Here is a 23,584-nt window from a genome sequence, read left to right on the forward strand (position 1 = left end):
GTGGTGAATAAAAAAATATTCTATCCATTCATCTCCCCTTTCCCCTTCCCTCCCTCCTTTCCGCCCCCTCAGTTCTTCCTGCAGTATCAGAAGGGTTTAATGCTAATCTTAATGAAAATCTTCTATTGATTTGGTTTGGGTACTGAGCTATGTAATGCAAACCAATCTGTGAGCTGTTCACTTCTCTTTAGACATGCGTCCTAAAGTGCAAAAAGAAGAAGCTAAAGTGCAAAAGTGTATGCCCACTCCACCAAGAACATATCCACGGGCATGTGCTCCCACTGCCTCACAGCTGGACTTCGGCGTGGTGTTACCTCGTTGCAGCTACGTGGTTTCTGAACCACCTGAGCTGCCCACCCAGCACAGAGCGTGGGCAGAGAGAGTCTATCCGTCTCTGTGCCTGTCACTGTAGACATGTCCCAAGGGTTCTCAGCACAGCTGGTATGGTGCAGTGGATGCTTGAACCTTCTTGAATGAATAGCTATGGATCCCTTTGGTTTGGGGGATTTGCTTGCCCAACATCAACTGGGCGTAGTGGTTCAGTGTCACCTCCAGATCTTGCTGGGCAGAAGTATCTATGAATGGAACAGGTGTGTGTAAAATACATTTTTCTTACATGATACCAGCCTTGGAGATGGGATTTCTATGCATAAAACACTGAAGATTTCTGAGGAGGCTCCAATTAGACAAAGCCAAAGTTCGTTGCATTTCATTCTCCCATTGCATCGCTGAAGAGGAGTGAGATTGCACCAGAGAAACTTCCATGACTTTCTAGGCATGTGTTACGAATGCTCCAAACAATACCCTAAAAGCAATCTGGCAATATTCCATCCAGATACTCCGGGAAGGATTCAGGCTGCCTGATCATGGCTAGACGCTTTCAGCACTCTCACTGAAAGAAGAAACTGAAGCGAGCAGAAGCCACTAGTTGTAGAGATCAGGAGCTCTCCGCCGTTCCAAGGGGATGCCGTGTGCTCAGGTCTTACCCCCTGAGGCTAGTCCACCCCTGTGCCTAAGCACAGCTCCAAAGCCCTGCCACAGTGTGAGGGAAAGAGTATTTTCTTTCTTCCCCTCCAAGATAATCACAAAATTTTTAAAAGTGATTTACTTGAAAGCTGCTACCTATTTTTCCTCATTTCATGCCCCAGCTTGCTTCTAAGTTGTTGCTGTGATATTTTTTTATTATTTTTTTGAAACTCATAACACATGGACTCTTTCAAAAACACCAAGTATTTGAGATAAAACTGCTCTCAGCCTACGGCATATAATGTAGGGCTACATGAAAGTAAAACAGGATGAGAGCTTTTCAATCAATTTGATGAAAAATTTAAGTTAATTAAAAGAATGCTCAATTTTTCCCTAGAAGGCGACACTGATCTTTATTATTAATGCATACCAGTGTTTCATAACTGTGCATAATAATGGCCTGTAACATCAGGCACAGCTTCATCCCCAGCTTAATTTGTTACAAAATCTTTTTTGGTATTCTTAAAGCATGCCCTTTGCCACTGTATCCCTGATGCTCTCGGGCTAATTCCCAACTCCTAAAGGACATTTTATTTTATGCTCACACCTGAGAATTAATTTATCAGATTGTTTTTTCAGTTTAAACCTTTTTAAAAAATAATAAAAAAATATTAAAAGGCATATAGAGACCCTTCACTGCTTGGCTTTCATATTACTTGTTAGTATTCATATTCGATTAGTGGAAATAGCAGTGCAGGAACAAATATTCTTACAGGCTAGAGATGTGGTGTAGGAAAAAAGGAACAGAAAGTAGTCTTTGAATGACAGACACCTAATGTTTAATTTTCTTCCATGTACGTAAGTGAAGGAAGTATAGTCTTTCCAGGAAAATGGGGGGCAGATGTATTGGAGCAGTATCTTGGAAAAAAATGTAGCTTCCATGGCTGCTGTTTGTCACAGTGCAGGTTGTTTGTTAAGTCAGGTTGGTCAAGGCTTATATTTTCGAGTTGACAACTAAGGCTCAGTTCTTGCTCTGCATCACCACTGCTGCTTACAAGGAATAAAAGCCCTCCCACCTTGCCTAAACCTCATCCCTTTTTTCATCAAACCCTCGATGCTTCCCTGAAGGACCCAAGCACAGTGAGCCATGGGGCAGCCTAGTGCTTTCCAGATTAATTGAGGCAGATGGTTTTGCAGAGTGTAGTTTGGATTTGCCATGAGCTGAATAGTCACCGTGTTTAGTGAGTTTAAGATGATTAAATCTCCCAGTCAGAGACCTTATTTAATTCCCTGCAGTAGGAGGAATGAAACTATGCCAAGCTATAAATTTGGACTGATCTAGGCACAACGTGCAAGTATCCCTTTGTACTGGGGGGATACAGGTAAGAGGTAGATTTAGCAGGCAAGTAGAAGTAGATCTAAAGTCTGTAACTGTTACTGGATATTCAGCTCATTGTATAAGAGGAAAGAACTGGCAACACCTTGAAAGCCCCTAATTATCATGGCTGCATTTGTCTCCATGGATGTGCAGGGTTATTTTGGTCTGGGAAACCACTACCTTGTCCTGATTCGTGCACTGCACTTCAGTGTGCTGGCTGCAGGCATTGACAAGTGATAATGGCCAGGTAAATGATCAGTGGTGACTCGTGAACCCCCGTCTAATTTGTCTGTCTATATCTCTTAGAAGAGCAACCATCATCTCTGCATCTATTAGCTGGGTTAAAATCTTAGCAAGTTGATGTTATGTAGTCTTGCTCCTCCGCTCCCCTTTTTGCTCATCTTTTCCAAATGCCTTTCTATACTTTTACTGCAGCCTGATAGAAATTTTACTCTTAAGTCCTCGAAAACTGGCACTGTCCTGCAATTTTAGGTTTGATCATGGTGTAATGAGGGCCCCTGAGCCTGGTACTCCCCACACTGTCCCAGTATGCGCAAGGGATGGAGCGGTCCCTGCTCTGGGCAGATTACAGGCTACGTAGATGTGAAGCGCAAAAGGATGCTGTCACTACTGAACAGGGATATAAAAGGAAATCCTCTGATGAGAAAAGGAGGAATTTTTGAAACTTCACGTTTTAAAAAACCAAAGCGAAGGCTGTTTTCTTTCTTTGTCCTGTATATTCCTTTTAACATATAAACTGTAAAAAATATAGAGGAGGGTAAACAGAGTATTTCTTTTCCCCTTTAATAAATATGAAACAGATGTGCAGGCCCTTGATGAGGAAGAGAACCAAAAGAAGGAGAGTGCGAATAAAAGTAAATTCTAGGTTACATAACATTTATCAAACTGATGGAAAAAGCCAAGCTGGGAGTTGAAAGCAAGATTTAATGACAAGAAATGGTGATAAAAAAGTTCATAGCCGTAGAGTTTTATGGTAAGGCTCGTGATCAAGAGTCCCCTGGCCAACTGTCTGGTTGTTATTGGCTGCACATCAATACACCCCAGGCCCTGCCCCAAACCTTGCTTGCTGTTTCAGCAGAACCCACGAGCTCTGGTGTAGCCATGGCCAAGTGGGGAGGAATTTGCACCCTTTGCAAGCTACATCCGCCGCATAGGTTGTCTCATGCTTCTCCCCAAAGAGCGTAAAGGCATGTTGCCAGCAGGGATTAGTCAAACAGGATTATATACAGAGCTAGTTGAAATACCCATTCACTTCAACTGAAACTTGTGTTGGACACTTGCCACTTTACCAAAAAAAACCCCAATAAATTTCTCCAATCCAGGGGAGACTTTCTGGTTCAGCCAGAAGCTCAAGTTTAATGGCCTTCTCCATCCCTAGTGACTGTTCTGACCCCAAATGGGTAGTTATCCTGGGGTAGGCTTCCTCAATCTGTTCTCTTGGAGCTTTCTACTTTGCATAAATAATTGAGTATTCATTAGAGCAGGGTCTTGAGCCTGGGTTTCCCACAGCTGAGGTGAGTGCCCTGACCACCACACTATTGATTTTCCTATCCCAACTAATCAATATTTCATTGATCTCATTGGCGCTAATTGGCATAGGGGGTGCCCATGGGATGCCCAGTGAGAACAGGAGACATATGTAACCCCTATAGAAATAATGCCGTGTATTATCCAGTAGCAACAGCAAACACTGCTCTACAAGACACATATATGTCTGGCATAGGTTCAGGTATCTAGTCTTGCATATGGTCAAACAACCTCCTCCTACCTGTTCCAGTGGAAATGGCATTGTCATTCGACATGATAAGCAATAATTGTATATCTTCAGTAAAGACAACATTTCTGCCTAATGATGAAAAGCACAGTTGAGCTAGTCTGAACTAACTCAATTTATGTAACAAGATTCTGCTGTGTTTGCCCAAATTGGCATAGTTCCTCTCCAAGGGACTGAAAAATGACGGCAAATCCAGCATGAAGCCTGTTGTTAAAGGAAGTGTAGGGAGCAGCACAAGTTTATTGTCAGCCTTCAAGTGTGCCTTTAGGTGGTCACCACATCCTGAGATGCTGCCGATAGAACTAGATGACATATTTCTGAAGGCCTGCCAAAAGATTCAAACAGACAATATTGAAGATTCTTATTCTGCTTTCCTTAGCAGTTTACTATTTCCCTTCAGAACGAATATGCAATTATGCTGCTGTGAAGAAACCCACAGTGTAATGAGGGACACTGGAAAAGATTAGCCAAGGCAGATAATGTCTTGTAAAGACTATCTCTTTGGCACCTTTGATACCAATTATACCATGACATCTCAAAAGGAAGTCACCTGTCTTAGCTGAGGCAAGTTATCCAAGAAAATCTAACAAGTATTTTTTTTGTTCATTGTTCAATGAACATACGCAATGATATAATAATAATTTCCCTGGTATAGCAGGAAAAGAATTAAGTAAAATTAGCTTCTCAACATAAAACCATTATGAGCTGTAATTTATTTCAGAAAGTGGAAAGTGTTAGGGAGAAAAAGGGAAAAATCCCCACCCTTTGCTGATAATTTGTTATGTTCTGGACCCAGTAAATGACCTTATACATATGGACTTAAGTATACTCAGCGGGTACAATATATCTAAAATGACATAGAGGATTGAGCCTAATTGATATCATTAGAGCCCTGGTCCTTTTACACTTGGCCTTTGAGATGTTGGTGTTACCAAGAAAGCTGCTTTTGATTTATTTTGCTTTTCTTCTTCATCCTTTTGCTCTCTCTCTCTTTCTCTCTCTCATTCCCCACCCCTCCACCCCCCTTCTCTCAAGCTCTGCTCAAAGGCCAGGCCTGTGGAGGTTAGGAACTCGTGATCCGATCCAAGGTTGCAATGCTACAGATTGCAAATTCGTTTCTGAAGTGGTAACTTCTAACAAGAGGCACTTGTTACGTTTGACCAGTGTGCTTAAGGGAAAAAAAAAAAAAAAAAAAAAGGAAGAAGAGTGCAATTCTATGGATAAAATAGCAGCAATATTTATTTTAGGTGACTCTTTTAGAGGCTTAACATGTTCTTTATCTTTATAGGGGATATTCTTTTCCAACCTGTAGCAGAAACCTCAAAGCTGCCAAATGAACCTATATAGTAGACCGTGCATCAAGTTTCAGACAAAATATTCTCTCCTGCTTTCATGAATCTCAGTACAATTGTCCCTTGCAGATAACTTGAACTAGGTAGTTCTACAGAGTGAAGGCAAACCTAACAATCTTAGTTTGATAGTAAGTTACCCCTTACCCCTAGCTGAAAAGATCTAGTTCGCTAATTATGCTCACAGGTTTGATGTTGATTTAAAAATTCCCCATCTGTCATGAAAGCCCAAAGATCAGGAATCCAGGACAGTCCCAGCAGTGCCCAAAGAAGTAAAGTGTACTCAGCATAGTATACATTGGTGTGGCTTACAAATTTTTTTGTCTTTGTTTTTAACCAGGCTATTATATTTAAAACAAGGTCATGCACTTTCCCTTAAAAGTTCTACAGCAAATATGATACAATTCATTCAGTCTTTCACCAGTGTTTTACCACACGCCTTATACAAACACTGAAAGCTGTCATTGACTTTGTACATCTTCCTTATACACATATGGGAACTATGTCTATGCACCTAGCATTTTTTTCAGGAATGTTTATGTACAACAAATATTAACTTAGTACAGGAGAGAAGAGTGATATATGGTCTTGTACCTAGAAAGCTGGGAAGTCTCAGACCTTTGAAAATTGGAAGATATTCTTCATTAATTGACTCTTCTGTATCTGTGCCAAAACCTGTGAATAGTATTTTGGTGCTAAAGTACATGGAATCTAACAGCTACTTTACTAGTAAGAACAGGCTACTAATTTTATTAGTAATTATATAATGCAGTGGTTCTGTGCAAAAAGAGTAACTATTTCAATAGTCTTCTACTCTGTTCATTTATGGAGAATCTATGTTTCAATATGATCCAGGCAAAACTGCCTGTTTAGCTGTAGCGTATTTGTTTTTTTCCCATAGTGATCAAATACAGGTTCAGCTGGGACTGAGCTAAAATGGATCATCAGATATTCATTGAAAAGGAATGAGATTTAACCATTTGAATGAACCTTTAGTAAAGAGGAGAGAAAGAAAACACATACTAGAATTGGTAAAAATAAACCTATCTACTTAGAATCCACTTTTACCTGCATTCCTGGGACTGACCCAGTGGTCTCTTAAGTCGGTGGACCCTGAGTTAGACCATTACTTCAGCTCAAAAGAAAAAGGCACACGTTCCAGACTACTCAAGGACAGCAGTTTCCTTTCTTTGCTGATTGGGCTGGAAATCACAATCAAAGATAGCTTGTGTGTTTTGTGATCTCATTATGGTGAGTAACTGGCTCTCCTTGAGAAGCAGTTGCCGCAGGGTAATGGGGATTGGTATTCAAGTGACCTTGCATCCTTGAGCCAGCATCCCCAGTTGCTGATGATAATCAGAGCCGTAGATGCCTGTAATGCAATTGTTCCACCAAGTCCAGCAGGTATTAGTGCAAGCACTGGAGCTGGAAGGACTGTATAATGGTCTGAATGTGGATTCTGTAGCGGGAGAGACTTATTAGAAAGGGGGAGTGGGGGGAAGAGAGAGAGAAAGAAAAGATATTAATTGAAAACATGCAATCAAAAATAAACCCTTGCCCTACATCCCATCCTTTATTCATCTGCTAATTGAAAATGGGAGACTTGTGAACCCAAAGTGCTTATAAGCACATCCATTGCCTGCTCCTCGCTGTCCTCAGACAGGGAGAATGCTATGGCACACACTGTGAATGGAGAGCAAAAGGGCAGAACAATTAAAAGGAAAAATGCAAAGTACAGTTCTTGAAATGTCATGCACGTTAGCAGCAAAAAATGCTGGTTGGGCTCCTCATCCTGCATCTTTCTTTTCCTTTCTCCTTTTTTTTTTTTTTTTTTTTTTTTTTTGTCTTTTCTTAATTTTCCTCTCTGTGCACATTGGAAGGCAGCTGTGGAAGCAGGGCGCATACACTCATGGTAAGCACAACTTCACCACCTCCATTCTTTTGTTGCATTTACCCCACTAGCATCTCACTTCCCAAATGTCAGCTCCCCCTGCCCCAGCACCGCCACCCCCCCCAGTGTCTAACTCAGTAAAATCACCCTGCGCCATTAACAGCCATTACCACTAGCACGTTTTTACGGTCAAGGAGCATTCTTGCTTAGGCCTCCCTCTGGGCTCAGATCACATAACTATAAATTTACCCTTGAGCCTCTCATTCCTTGCTGGTTTGCTACATCCTCAGGCCTTTCTGCTACACTTTCTCCCTGCTTTTCTCCTGTTGGCATATGCAACTTGACCCAAACAACCTTGCGCATATGCAAGATACAAAAAGTTCACCAGCTGTGATCAACAGTAAATAAATCTTGATGCCAGTATTAAGTTACAGCAATTTTATCCTCTCTCTTCCCTTCCCCACCCTTCATCGATGGGAGAAGAATATGAACTTGACATTTGCTCACTGAAAGCAGATGGATGAGGTAGGTCAGCATTAGGTGTAACCCTAGCACTGTTTCTTTGGGTTTCCTGAAGGATGGAGCTAAAAGAATTCTCCTGGTGGGTCAAAGGCCACATTAGTCATTTGCTTAAAGAAGAACTGTGCAGAATTAATCAAAATGAAACACAGGTTTTCATGTCTCTCTCTTATTCAGAATCTCTCGGTCCTTTTTTCCATTCCTCTTAGAGGAAGCAATATATTTTATCCTTTTACACCTTGTCCTGCAGAGGTTTTGTTCGGAGTGGTGTCAGAGGCCTTCCCCTTCTGTGTAGAAAACCATTTTAATCAGGATAAAGCCTCCATGTGATACTTGTAAAGGTCATCTGAAGCTGGTGTGTTAGTACCAGTGCAACCATAAAAAAAAAGACTCAACCCTTCATGAAGAAGTTTTGAGTTGAAAAGAATGATTCTATTCACTGCATTTTTCCAACTTAAAAGGAAAGTTAAAAGACCAGCTCCAACACTCAGAAGCAAAAAACTTTACATATTTTGTTTCACTATAACCTGAAGAGAGCAAACTATTCAGGGAGAAAGTCTTTCATTCTCTTTTTTTTCAAGAGAATTTCAAGAGCTATACCCCGAAACTGATTAAGAGCCTGACCTTACTATAAAAAAGGTCACAGTAATATTTTTAGGGGCTTCTTTTTTTTTTTTTTTTTTTTTTTTTTTTGTGAGGTTGTTATCTTGGTCAGGGAGGTACCAGGGTATTTATGGTTTACAGTTTAAATCTTCTCACAAAGGAAAAAGTTTCTTTGGACTGAAAGCTTTTGGCAGCAAACTTTCACCTGCTATGTGAACTGTTCCCACTATTTGACACAGCTTGCCTAGAAAAGCTTAAAATAGTACATCAGGATTTCGGTTTCTCTCGGTATCTTCTCCCCTCTTCTTTTCTTCTGTTTTTCAGATGATGGAGCTTCCTATTCATGATTCCTGAAAACACATTAATAGTTCAGTTGGGATTTGTGAGATTGGCATACAGAAAAGGATGAAACGTTGTTACTCTTCAGGCACTTCCATGTACCTTAGCTGCTTCCCCAGCCATGCCCAGCAGTCTGAAATACACTTCTTCACCCAGCACTGCGGCAAAGTCATCACAGGCATTCTAGAAACTAGCTTCTCCTTGTTAACTCAGCTGTAACCCAGTTGAATTTCTACTGTCCTGTGAAATAATTCACTTTATTCAAATGCATTTATAAAGCAAACAGCAAAACCACCCACTGTCAGTTGCTCACACATTGGCATATGCACGCACAGACACCTTCAGCAGCCCATATAGCACTGACAGTATGCACAGCTGTTATATTTTACGCTATTTGATGCTCAATAATTAGCGCCTGTTAAAGAAAAAAAGAGAGATGCCACACTACCTTGCAACAAATAGCAGGAATCAGTATGTCCAATTTACCAAGACCTACTGCTGAAAGGAAGATTCCTGTTATAATTTCACATGATGTTGCTGTCAGTATTACACTTGTCAGCACTATGATATCAACAAAAGACTTCTAGTATATCTAACAGGGAATGACTCTTCTCCAGATTCACTGAAGGGAGACAGTAAAACCACACAGATGCTTGGTATTGTCTTAATTTAATTGGGTTTTTTTTTTGCTGTTGTTGACATTTTTGTTGATTCTTTTTGGTAAAAGAAATGGTTTGAGGGTTGAACTCTCCAATCACTTTCTGAACTGCAAAAATTTTGTGAAAAGAAAACCATTTAACACTCAGGAACACAATGTATTCAGTCATGTCCTTAGTGATGTCCAAGGAGCAGCCAGCTTGGCTGCAGACTGGTTCTGCAGGTGATGTAAACTGGCTTGTAGCTCTCTTGTGATTAAGGGATTTCCATCAACAAAAACAGGGGTGTTGCATAGAAGCCATGCATGTTAACTGCCTGGCAGGTTTCAGGATAACCCAACAGTATGTGTTAAGAGGAATCTTCAGTCGTTTCTAATATGTTTTAATTGGCTGCAGCTCACCAGGGAGAAAGAACGCGGCAGGCAAGGCATGCCAGAGGGTAGCCATGACTATCCGGGGTCCTCAGCCAGGCTGTAAGAATGCAAAGAGACACTAGGACGTCCCCAGCACCAGCTGGTGGTTCCTCAGTCTCAGAGAGACCCACGTAAGGCAAAGTAAACTGCAAAGTAAGGCAGCCTTTCACCAATAGGTCCATGTGAAACTTCTAGAACAGGGGAAAGGATCCAATCTGTGGTATATCTAGAGACCAACAAATAAATATGCACGCACTGGATTATGAAAACCAGAAGTGAGATCCTGAATGAGATCCTATGTCTGTTAAGTATGTAATCTGCAGGCAGGTTAGACGTTACGGGTGTGCATTCCTTGCAGACAAATGAGACTCTCATATGTGTGAGTTCTGTTAGATGAGTTTGATGGAAAACAGACAGTCTCAACTCACATGCACTATCTGCATTTAAGTGCCATGGGTTCAGAATCAGTTAGATCTGTTTAAGTCTTTATAGTGGCCAAATCTTTCTGATTATCCAAGTAGTGTCTTCCTGGGTGTCTCTTGTCGCTTTGATTCCCTTGTTTTATTTCTTACCCCAGTCTGTTGTGTTGTCCTTGCACGTGCAGAGATGCTATAGGTTACTGCAGCAGGAAACCTTTTTTCAGTGGTAATCTAAAGGTTTAGTGCTCTGATTCTGCAGCTTTTACTTGCATTGGAGCAATACTGTTCAGCTTGGTAATTGCTAATCACTTTAAGTCTCACTGTCAATTGTAAACTTTCAGGAATTATGAGATTGGCTTAGAAATCGTGAGTCAATTTGTTTCATAAGTTCTGGCAAAAAAGAAACACTTAGTTCCTTATGATTTGTTTTCCATAATTTACTGCCAGTTTCAACAGATTTTCCTGTAGCTGCAGTTTCTTTGGTGGATGTTCTTGTGCCTAATACTGTGTGTCCCCGTGCTTGTGCTTTTCCTTTAGGCCGCTGGTAGAACATACATGGTCACTTCTATGCAGCCACCTGTCTTCACAAGGCTTGTTTGAGCATCATTATTTTTGTCAAGTATGTCCTCCTCTTTCCCCAGCATAAACACCTCCTAACCACGTATGTTTTCTCTTTAGAAAATTAAGCTATAAAAATTAACAGATGCCATAGTCATTGTTTTTTTGCCCTGTGGATTCTGAATCTCACATTTAAACTTAATTGATGTTTTCAGACCTGACGGTTTCAGTTACCTGTGTAGCTGTGAGGGCTAGAAAAGTGCATTTTGGTCTTTCAAAATCAACCTGAAAATCTTACGATTGCCTGACTTGAGGATGTGAAGATGACTTCAGTATTTTCAAGAAAATCATTAGTAGAGTGATAACATTTGTGAGCCTTCAATTCTGAGCTCCGTGTAGGCATGTGATTCACCATCTGAAGTTGATGTGATTCCCTGGTACTGCTAGTTAAATCAATGATGTTTTGCTGTCAGGAGACAGCCCCCTCTTTCCATGTGTGTATTCTCTCTCTCAATATGCAGACCATTTATTCCCTTTATATAGAAATAATTTTATTGTTACCTTTAGGAAGCAGAGCAGGATACCATGGATTTCTGAACTGCCTTTTTAGCAGACTTGCCAATGTCTAGTGGCTAACTAAGGTTTTATGTTTGTGGGCTACGTTTCATGTACATTTTGTGGTGGCAGCAGCTAGCACTCTCCTCAAGCAAATGTTACAGATGGCACTTTTTATGCTTGGAGTGGAGTAAGATATGTAGTCACCCCCTTGGCTAGCACACTGTGTTCCCTCGAAGCTGTGGAGCGCGAGGCAGTATGAATGAAACACATTATCCTCTTGTTTGTTTCATGAAGAAGTGGTGCTTCCTCTGGTCGCGCACCACATGGGTCATGGTTTGGTGCTCTATGGGAGGAGTTTGTTTGTGTCACTTGAAATATGTAACATGTGACTATCGTACCTAAATGGACCCTGGATATGTGCTTCACCGAGTCGGTAACTTTGTGAATTATTTCGGCAAACCTTGCATTTGGCTTTCCTCGGGACCTTTCTGTCCCCTGGCCCATGGACTCTCATTTCTACTCCTGACATACTACAGGATTAAGTCACTATGGTACTTTTGACATCTGTTGTGTTTCCTTCCCACTTAGAGATTTTATGTTCACAGGGTATTCCTTAATATCTTCTTCACATAATTTGAAATCTTGACGGAAATTCATGCAGCAAAGCAGGTATGACTTGCTTTCCTTTCAGGATGAAATTTGGCCTTGAACCTTCTAAATGTGCTTACACTTAGGTAGTCTGTAAATCCCCTCACCCAAAGGAAACAAAAGGCCTTGGAGTTTCCATTAAGTTCTTCCTTCACTCACCTCAGAAAGCAGCCTGACTGCTAAATTAAGGATCAGGTCATCCTGTCTCAATTCATCATATGTGCTTTTCCATCTCCATATCACAATTGAGGATATATATATTTATAAAGTAACAGAATACATCTGATAATTATAATTGAGCCAGAAAACGTTAGCAGTCAATGGTTAAGAATTATACATCTAAGCAACCATTTGTCACTCCAATGATTTTAGCATTTTAAAAAAATAATCAATGATTTCTAAACATCTAAGTACCATTGCTGAGTATACGACTGTGCAATGACCTATTTGCAAAGCCACATTAAAAGAAATATATGAGCAGTGTGCTCCTTAGGGAATGGCAATACAATAAAATGTGGGTATTTGTATAAAAGCTAATCCTCCCACAGAGTTGTGTCAATTAAGTACAGTTCAGGGTAGTAAAGAAAATATAGTGTTATCTGGGCCATATATTACTATCCCCTGATTTAAAAAAATTGCAACGAGGTCAGTATTTTTAGTACTTGTTACTTAGTGCTAAAGTGCTCCCTGAGTTTTGCTGCCTGTGTCTGTGCATGTGTGTGTCTCTTTTTCTTTTGCATTGGCCCGTAGTGGCCTTGGAATGGTAAAAAAAAAGGAAAAATTTAAAAAAAAAAGAAAAAAAAAGTGAAAAGAATCAATAATGCCACTTCTTTAAATACCAAAGTGAATTTAGTGTGTGTGAATAGTGCCAGATTGACAGGCTGGAGAGCTAAAGGCTTACTGTTACCCACCATGTGCCGTCAAGAGCTGTGCAAGCCTCTCCTGGACTGCCTGGCTGTATTACCACAGCTTGGACCTAGCTGGGGACAGTCTTCCCTCCTTCTAAAGGAACTTTTTTGCTTCTTTTCTGAGGCTCCCAGCAAATTGGTTCCAGTTGCGGTGGCAGTATGTTGTTGGGGAGGAGCGGCGTGGTTTGGTTTTCATTTTAAGGCGGGCAATTTCCAATAGGAAATGGGTGTTTTAATTTGCTTCTCTGTGTTGTAGTAATGAGTTGCTTACTTTTAATAGCGCAGCAGAAAAAAAAAAAACCCTCACACAAGTAAGAGAGACTAGTTTCTCATGATTCAAACTACATGTCATTTTTCCAGAAGTAAGCAAAGGCCGAACATATTTCTTATTGCTCAGACTATACGTAGTCCTCTTATGAATGACTAGGCATATTAGTGCCTGTTTAAGCTTTATTTTCTCTTTTAATGTGACAGACCTCTGAAGAAAAAGCTACAGATAAAAGTGAATCTTACAGTTCTCTGTCATGTAACAGAGCAGTTCTTCATCTCTCTCTTTCCAGACCCAAGGTCTCCTCAAAGCCTTTCCCCTCCCGGTGTTTCAGTCCTGCTGCTGCTCAGTGCCATACCTTGACTGCCAGGGAAACCTTCATGAACGCCAGGTTGTTCAGATAGTGCTGTTTGAGAGGTGACAACAGACACAAGTGCTTTATTTAGGGTGGATTTTGCCATGAAATTGAGATGTTCAGAAATTGCTTGAGGGTTTTTCATTCTAAACATCTGGAAGTCTGTAAAACAGAAACCAGCCCCCAGCAATAACCTGAAAATCTCGGGCCTGTCCAAGTTCTGCCAATGCATACCTGCCTCCTTACCTCTAGTCTTACGTATTGAATAGCACCCAGAGGTTGGGAAGACCTGGATTTTGAACCTGGTTATGGTGATACAATGGATATTTTACCTACATGGAGCCCCATGTCAGGAAAAGCATAGAGGTTAATTCTGAGCACATGCTTAAAACCTATTGAAGTCAAACAGATATTTAAATACAGATGTCGGAAATATGTTTATGGGTGTTGTTGAATAAGGACCTTAAATGCATTAACCGTTTGCCACTTGATATTGCTAGCCAGCAACATGTTGCATTTCGGCTCTGTTAAAAATAAATAATGAAATGGTGGTTCTGTGTTCCTGCTGCCATAACTGAATGATTCTGTGTTGTGATTCTGCCCAAATTTGTGAGCCAGGTGACATCACATACATCTTGGAAGGCTCCCGCTGTTCTCCTGGTGCACTTAAATCTGTGGCTGTAAGAGCATTTAGGATGAAAAGGGTTATACATTAGAGTTTCTGAGAGATGGGACATTTGAAAAAGAAAGGTTTTGGGAATTACAACTAGACTAAACTGATTTTTTTAAAAGAAATTTTCTATAGGTAGGTAAATCCAGGGAAATGTTTGGAAAGAACTAGAGCATTTTTAAAAACCTGAAACTGATCGTGAGGATCTCTTTGAAGCTACTGAGTCAGGGACAGATCTCAGGGTCCCCATTTCCTGCAGATCCAATGTCTTAAATGAGGAGCCTAGAAGCCAACTTGGCATCAGGCGATCTACTTCATGTATTTCTATGACTGCAAGAAAGAGAAAAAAAAATCAGTGTGGGACTGAAAACAAGCTAAAATAAAGAGAATGAAAATTAAAACTCAGTGGCTACTCAGCTTAATAGTTCCTTGCCCATTCTGGCCTTCTGGATCATCCTTCTGTCCTAACGTGAAGGCTGACCTTTTTCAGCTCTTGATTCACCTTCACAGGCAAATTTTGCTGTCCTCCCACCCTTCTCCTTAGTGGTGATACCTTCCAGCACAGGTGGCTGGACGAGAAGTGGTTTTGATACTTGAACCTGAATACATATACTTCATAGCCTAAACTCAAATTTAAACTCAGCTCAAGTACACTAGCAGAGAAATAACTGAAGTGTAGGTACTTGTCCTGCGACCCGCTCTGGGGACAGCAACTTGGGGGTTTCACTAAGGCAAGATAGTGCTAGGGAATCCACTGCAAGGACTAAATGCAAACTGGGACTGGAATCTATTAAACTGCCCCACAAGTACCAACAGCCTTGGTGACTGGCCAGAGACATGTGGATTGTTTAAGCAAATTCTGTCCCTCATCAGTTTCAAAGCAGAAAATCTGACCAAATATGTTTGAGTATTCATATGATTGACAAAAGCTTCTGGCAGTGGCACTTTATAGTCTTTTATGCCTTTGTAGAGAGGGTTGGGAAAGCTGCCCTTCTGATTTTTACTGGCTTTTACCCCCTTTTAACTCAGGAGTAGATGGCAAAATGTTCAGGTGATTTAAATCCATTTGTATGAGACACAAAAAATGTCTGATTTAAATAATTTTAGAAAGACACCATTAAAAAAAATCACTTCCTGGAGCAACCTAGATGTTTTGTTGCAAGAGCAACTCCTCCTACAAGGTGAAGCCTATGGTTTACAGCATCGTCCTGGACAGATGACAGGGACCTCCTTCCAGTTTCTTGTGTAGGGCAGATCCATTTCTGGGGGACAGTTTACGCACAGCACCCAGCTACAAGTACTTCGCTTCTTTGATAGGTAAATAGCTAGAAGTAAAAAGCAGAAAAGAGTTAGTCAAAGTACAACTGGGCACCAGCATCACAAAGTCATTGTGTTGGCTTGCTCATGTTATTGCAAAAAGAATTTCCAACGACCCCTAGCCTGATGTCGTCAACAGTAAAGGCCATGTACCATGAAAGAGATAACACTGCGTAAGCAGTTCTTTTAGCAAAAATATTGTTCACGCTCAATGAATTCTGAACTACTGTAAGGGAATAAAACAACAATTGAAAAGAAACAACAATAGAAGAGGTGAAAAATGCTGAAGAGAGAATGAGGGGAAAAAGTGGTGTCTGTCTGTTTTGTCCTACAGGCAGAAGTGCCAGCACAAATCAGCAGGTCTTCAGGTGAATTTTCTAGTTATAGTAGATGAAGCATTTCGTAGGCCACTTTGACGGATTGTTAACGTTAGTTGGGCTGAGTGTGATTAATTCAGCCGCTCTGTCAGTGACAGGGAGGAAAAGGTTCTGCTAAAACTGAGCAGAGGTGACTCTGCTAGAATCCGTTCGAGGCGCAGAGCAAAGCACGGGCACCGGGCTGGGAGCAGGGGAAGCACGAGGCAGAGTCATGTCAGCTTCCCATCTGTGGTCTGGATCAAAGGAAAGATGCTGCTGATTTGAAATGAAAAGTTGGGGGTTTCCCTAATGTGAAGTGGCATAGGGAGCGATTGATACAGGGTTGTCCTTCCCCCTCTTCAGGCAGGGAAAAAAATGGATCCGGATGTGAGCAAATAGTACAAAGAGAAGGCAGAGCTGCTAAGCTACATATTTTTATGCAATTTTCAAATGTGTGAGCTGTCAGGTTTAAAAAATAATAATAATACAGGGTCATTCCTTGGCCTGCTAACAGATGTGTCCAACATTTGGATCCTGGTGCTAGGATTTTGCCTTAACCAAAATGAATACCTCTAATACATTGACAGTAAATCTCTCAGCACCGTTAAAATATAACTCAACTAATAAATGAGAAAGAGAAGACATCTGAGAAACTGCAAGTGTCTGCTTAAAATATATAGAGTTAATATCAGCAAATGGTGAGTGAAGTCAAAGTGATCTGAACATTCCTGCTTACCATTCAGCTCTGCAGAAACCAGACCCAAAGGCAGATTCGCATCTTGTGTTAACACAGCGTAAAGCTCCATTGATTTCAGTCTAGTTATTACTGATTTTCAGCCATTTAATGGAGAAAAACAGATCTCTCTGCTCTGTGTGTTTATGTGGCAAAAGCAGCAAAGCACACTCCCCCGTCTCTAGTCACTCCAGAGCTGGAGACAACATAACCTGCGATACTTTGCCACTGAGCAGTTGCTACTAACACCAGTGTACAAGCTTAAAGGGAGGTCACCTAATGTTTTCAGACAGAAGCAGAGAGGGGAGATGCACAATTAGCTGTGAGGTGCTGGGAATAACTGCAGAGGATAAAGCTCTAGAGTCACAGTAGAAACAGACTTATTTGCATTATTCTAATAGTACAAAGGATGCACACCCCAAAGCAGAGGACAAAAATATATTGTAGGTGTTGACACAGTTTTGTGCAGAAAAGTAGCTGCAGGTTTTACTTGTGAACTTTTGTGGCCAGCTGAATTGTTTGAGAACTGAATTAATTATTCTTTATTACTCTCAGTATATAATTATATAATGCAAACATCTCTAACTTGCTAGCGTTTTTTAATTCTGAAGATAACAGTGGGACATGAACATGTAGAACAATAACGTTGTGCTTAAGATTAGGAAAACAATCTTTAAAATCACAGGGTTTTAAGCTGTAGAACTTGTTTTGCCTGCTCTTCCATGATCTTCCATTTCCCTTGGAAACTGGTCAGCCTGCTGCGCCCTTTAGTAAGAGTCGGACTGGGACACAGAGCACAGGATTTTGGAAGTACAGTTTTTTTCAGGACTTGAGAGGGATCCATCAAGTTTGCACTTTCCCATCCTCAGGAACAACCAGATGTGTTTAGTTCCCATTCCTTGCTGGGTTTAGCTGCAGTGACCGAAGAGATAACTTCCAACAGAGCAACCTTGAAGATAAGGGGAGGCAGATAGCTAGGGCAGTAACCTTTTGCACCCCATGATTAATCCATTATGGTTATGAATCAGAGCTTTTGGCCATCAGAGCTTGGTTGTTCAGCATCTTTCTGTAATCCAGAATTACTGCTGCCCATTCACCTGTGCAATAGAAACTGCAGCCTCAAATAGAAGAATGGATGGGCAGTAAACTACCACAGCTAAAATGATGGACAATTCAAAATTTTCTGGTTTTCATTGTTGAGTAAAAAACCATAATGACTACTGAAGCAGGAAGCTTAGGAATTTGCAAAACAGAATGAGATCATTATAGTCCTAATTGAGCAAAGCAAATAAAAACATGTGCAACTCTAAGCACTTGAATAATCCTGATCCTTCTGCCCAGAATCTAACGAAGGACATAAGACAATGCTTAATGTTCAACATGAGAGAAGTTGACTTCTCAGGGTCTTGAGCATATGCTTAATTTTTTTACTGAGTTAGGGCCATATGAATGAAAATGACATTTGTAGTTAGCGTCTAGGCTAAATCAATCCACATGCCTCAGGGTACAAAACAGCTATCAGACAGAGACAGTAGTATAGTGTTCTTGCTATAGAATACTCACCAGAGAATTACTTTTCCCAGGTAAGTTCATAGCAGTTAATTTGGAAATCAAGCTATTAGGCTAATATATTTAAGGACTTATTCTTTAATATGAGGTTTCAAAGTGCCTTGCATCGCTTCAGTGACTGAAGAATTCACCAAATAATGGGCAATAAATAATTTCTTCAATTAACTTTTCTTATTTTTACTGTTCCCAAACTCTCCAAGAAATAATCACAACTTTTACCAGTCTAATGATTACTTGAAATAATTTGTGAATTTTTGCAGCAAATAGTTCTCAACCTGCAAATTTGTCAGCCAACGGCAGCAAACAGTCCACTGCATGGGTTGTGTGGTGTAGCCGAGCTGGTCAGTCAGCACAGGAATAGCTCTCTCTGCCTTTGCTCACATATGACTTAAATTCATTTTCTACTAAGCAATTTCCTGAGTTGCCTTAAATTTATAATGTGTGAAGGAGAGGGAGATTTTATTCCCTTTGATAACACCAAAGATTTGGTAGAATTTATTTTAATTAATTTGGTTCAAACTTTTCTTATAGCATGTCGTAACCTTTGATAAACACCTTTATTGCTCCCTATGACCTTTGACTATGTCCTGGTAGTTATATAGAGCCTAATTCTAGTTAAAATAAACATAGGCATCATCTTGCTGGATATAGTTGTGTTTACCTGGCTAAGCCAATTTATTGCCATTTGAATCATAATCAAGATCAGCTAATAAAACACCAATATGCTTTTGAAGCACGCTCAGGGAAGGCAAAAACATCTTGGTGCTGACGCGTTACCTCTTCTGTTGAATTAACAGTCAAAAATGAAACAATAAAATAAGATACCTCCTTGAAGAAATTAGCTTACTAATGAACTAAATGCTGGTTTAGGTGGAAGTTGTTATAACTTCTTAATATCTACTTTAGATCTGAGGAGAATGTAGATGTGCCTGCAACTGAGAAATATTTACTACATCGACATTATGACACTAAGGCTTTAAAAAAAAATGTATTTTAGATTGTATTTATAAGTACTAAATGGAAGTGTATTTCTATTTGTCCCCCTCTTTTACCTTTCTCTACATGTCCAAAGGCATGGAGATGTGGCTCGCAGTTATTCAGTCACGGTGCCAAAATTAACAATCCAGCATTTCCTCTTTGTCCCGCTCATTTTTTCTCCATTCCATGCATCACTGTGCTTTGAGCTAGCATGCCTGTCTGTGTAGCCATGCAGTAACCTGACTGGAGGAACTGATTTGCCTGAAAAAAACATAAAAGAGAAGAGCTTGGGTTTAGTTTCTTTTATGATGGATCCGTTCCCTAATCCCATTCACCTTGCAGTTATAAACAGTCGTGGCACAAAGAAGAGGCAGTGGACTATGCCTGTAGAAATTGTTACTGTGAAACCACAGCCACAGAAAAAAATGGCTAAAAAAAGATAATAATTTTTTAAATTAAGTTAAAGCAGTTTTACTAGCTGGTTTGCTAGCTCTTCAGCTGGTGTAAATTAATGCAAACCCACAACTATTATGCCACTGAGGTTTTGACTCAAAACCTGGTATGTGCTGTAGATCTTCTATGGTTAGACGTGAGCGCTGCCTCTGATTAAGATCGTGGGAGATTCCCTTCCCAGCAGGAGCGCTACCCTGTACCCAGCCGTGCAGAACCATCCACACAGCCGAGAGCTACAGCACTAGCTGCCGTGAAGCTATCACTGGTTGTGGGGAATCTTGGTTTCCTCAGCCTTGTTTTAGCCTTGTTTTATGCGAGGTATTTATGTTTTATTGAGGTATTTTTCCGACAGAAAAAAAGGAAATGGAATATGAAGGTTAGTTATAAGTAGACATCGCAGACTTTTATGAAACCCAGTGCAACTTTTTCTTTCCTCATATATTGTATGACTGCAGCTCTAAAACTTCCCTAGTGCCAATGAGAATCAGTCTTCTCCAGAAGCAAAGGAATCACACCTAATTATCAGTTTACACTCCGAGTGGCTGGAAGAGCAGAACTGTAGTGATAAGAGTATTGTACCCCAAAGCTACATCTATGGGGCTGTCTGTTTGTCTCTTGGGAGATGAAGGCTCAATTCATTAAATGACATTGGCTTTGGAGAAAAGCAATTGATGGTCTATTTTCTTGTCGGGCAGCCTTTCTGGTGTGCCAAGGGGAGGGAAGCAAGATGAAGAGGAGGACAACAGGTCTGGGGACAGGAGCAGAGTCCCAGTCACTTTCTGCTCTGTTTTGCAAATCTCTGAAACTGCACTAATTCCGTTACTCTCTGTGGGATGAGTATCTCCAGATTAACATCTTCAGATCTAGAAAATTATTATTGACCATAATCCACCTATAACATCCATGTCACAAATAGATGCTACTAGTTTGCTAATAAAAGACATTGGTCAGTTGAGACCAGTTTGCAAGCTTGGGGAACTGCAGCAGCACGGAGTCATGTGCTGAGTTTTTGGTGAGTTGCGAGTGGGCCTTTTTTTGCAGTTAGGGAAATAATACAAATATTTCTTCAACATAACCTGTCTCTGAAGCATAAAACAATCATTGTCTACCAACCCCCTTTTCCCGTGTCAACAGAATTCACTGTTTGTACTTGATTGTGTCCATAATGTACTGGCCAATACCGTGTGTTTTATTACCAAGACTATTTGGGCAGTGGCTTTAAATGCTCACTGTGGTTTGATAACACAACGTTTCATTAATGTAGCAGGATGGAATTGTTGTCTGTGTTTGTGGAAATATATCTGGCTCACCCCAGAGGTTTTGAGGATTTGGCCACTCCCCTTTAGTCATTATAGAAAGAGACCTGCCAAGATGAGAAATTACACCAGGAGGGTTGAATATTAGGATTAATTGTCTTGAACCAGTGCAGTGGAGCAGGTAGGCAAGTCAAATCGAGGTGGGGATAATGAGGGCCAATAGGCAACCTTTATTGTCGCCTTTCATAAAGAAAAGTATTTAAAAGAAACTATTTCCTATCTTTCAGCACAACTAAAATTGGAATTTAAAGCTTCTGCATTTTCAGCAATGGGAAAATTACAGTGTTCAATAAAGAGAGGATTTCTTTTTAAACAGGAGAAACCTGGTTGAACAAAGATCATCTGTGGGCCATTAGCTATTTCTTTCTTCGATGGTAGCTTAGCACCAGCTTTCCCCTGAAGCTGATAGGATTGGTCTAACCTTTTAGACCTTTGATATTGATCTTTAGCCTGTTCAATTGGACATTTTTACTGTGCTTAAACCGTACCTTCTGGTTGCTTCAAACACTTAATTGTGCTGAAAAGTAGTAATTCATTAAAGGTAATGGTAAAGTGGGCTAAAGAGGGGAAGGTAATATAAACTGCAACGTTAACAATGACAATCAGTTAATAAAGAGAAATGTATGGCATCGTTCCAAAGACTGAAGATTTTTGTTTAAAAGTGTGAATTGGAATTATCAAGGTGTAATGCTCATCTACTTATAATCCTTACTGCCTTCTGTCATTGCCAAAGACTCACCAGACAGTGCTGCAGTTTCAGTATCTCTGAAATGGGTAAAGGTCCCACACCTTTCCCTTTCTATACCACCTCACTGTGCCCCTATTTCAAAAGATTCCCATTGCTATCTAAAACTTAGAGGGACCTTCAAACAGTCCTTTGTTTTGGCTTTAATCCTTTAACCAGCTGTTTGTTCAGTTGTCTCTCCAACGCGGTTCCAGCAGACTGCTTTGTGTTTCCTTGTCGAGTTTATGTTTCATCACAGAAATATCGCAGGCCTTTGAAAACAGAAGCCGTCCCTTCTTAGGAGATACTGGTTCAAGGCAGTGAACAATCAGTTCACATTAACTTTTCAGGAAGTTTCCACCCTTCATAGCCAAAGTCTTGTGAGTGGTATTTGTGAAATCAAAGTAGCAAAATGAAATGCGACGACTGTAGCACACTGCTTCTCTCCTCAAGGAAATTAATTCTGGCAATAATAGGATTTTATCTTAAGGAACAACCAAGAACCCAGATTTGGCCCAGGGTCCAGGTAAATATTTTTCCACTCTACAGATCTCTTTTGAATGCAAAATTTTAATCAGTAAATTCCAAAAAAGATCCTTCACCAACACATTGGATAGATTCCAGGATGCCTCAGAAGGTATTTTAGCTCCTGTTTTCCATGTACGCACATACAAAAGAAGTCTGATGAACTTTAGTAAACTCCTTATTTCCTGACCCTATCAACCAAAATACTTGTTGAATGTATTTGGCTTAGCATTATGGGTAACTTTCATGATCTAAATCTGCTATCCATGATGACAGAAAGCACTATTTTTTTTTCAAGATTTATAGATTCTATCCACAAAGCACCTTTGTATCACTGTACTTGAATTCTACCATCCAAAATGAAATTTTTATATACCATCTATCACTGTGAGCTGAGTGCAATGAATATAAAAGGCAGCTCTCTATCTTATCAATAATGGAAGAGTACTTCACTTCCCAGAAGAAATAAAGTGGGAGACTACATACCTGTTTCTCCTGGAAACCACTCCAGGATTTCACAAAGGATGTATATGAACATATTCACCTTGGATCAACCAAATACCCTTCAGCTCTGTATCTGCTAATTTTCCTGATCAAGCTCCTTTTAATGTTACCTGCGTTTTGATGTCCCAGTTCTCATGATGTTCAGAACAGATTTGTATACACTTGAGTGAGGGGAGAGTTGAAGCCACTTTGAAATTCTGGCCTATTGTTATTATTGTGTTTCACATACGTTTAATTTAAAGTGTTTTACTTGACAAAAAGAGTGAAGTACTGCGTTCTGAATTCAGAACTTTTGTTAGCAAGGCCCTGTAAATCTTATTTCTTTTCCTAAGTTTGGCAATACTTCTAATTTCTGTCTTGTGCCCATTTGAATATAAGTACATTTCCCAGGGTTCTGTGGGCCATAAAAACTTGTGCATAATAGAGTAGCTGTCTTTACAAAAAGTAAATTAGAACTGACCATGAAAAAAAGTCTGTAAACACGCAACCGTTCCCAATAGCAAGCATAATTAATAGCAACTGTAATGTAGTGTAATGGCGTAAGTCAGAAATAATGCTACCACCATTAAATACACATATGTTAACAAGATCACAAGGAATGAAAAAACATTCACATTTCAGACATCCATTAGTCTCTCAGCTTTGCCATCTACAAAGGGCCTGTACTCCAGTGATCTTATGTTAATACAGTGCTTACTAGTTGGAAGGCAATCCAGGGAAATGCGAAATAGAGCATGAATTGCTGCAAAGGTGGAATCAAGTTTTGCACTACACAAATTCACTGCAAAGACTCTCAATACATTAGGATATAATTTG

This window comes from Falco biarmicus, chromosome 7, assembly GCF_023638135.1.
Source record: "Falco biarmicus isolate bFalBia1 chromosome 7, bFalBia1.pri, whole genome shotgun sequence".
Classification (NCBI taxonomy): domain Eukaryota; kingdom Metazoa; phylum Chordata; class Aves; order Falconiformes; family Falconidae; genus Falco; species Falco biarmicus.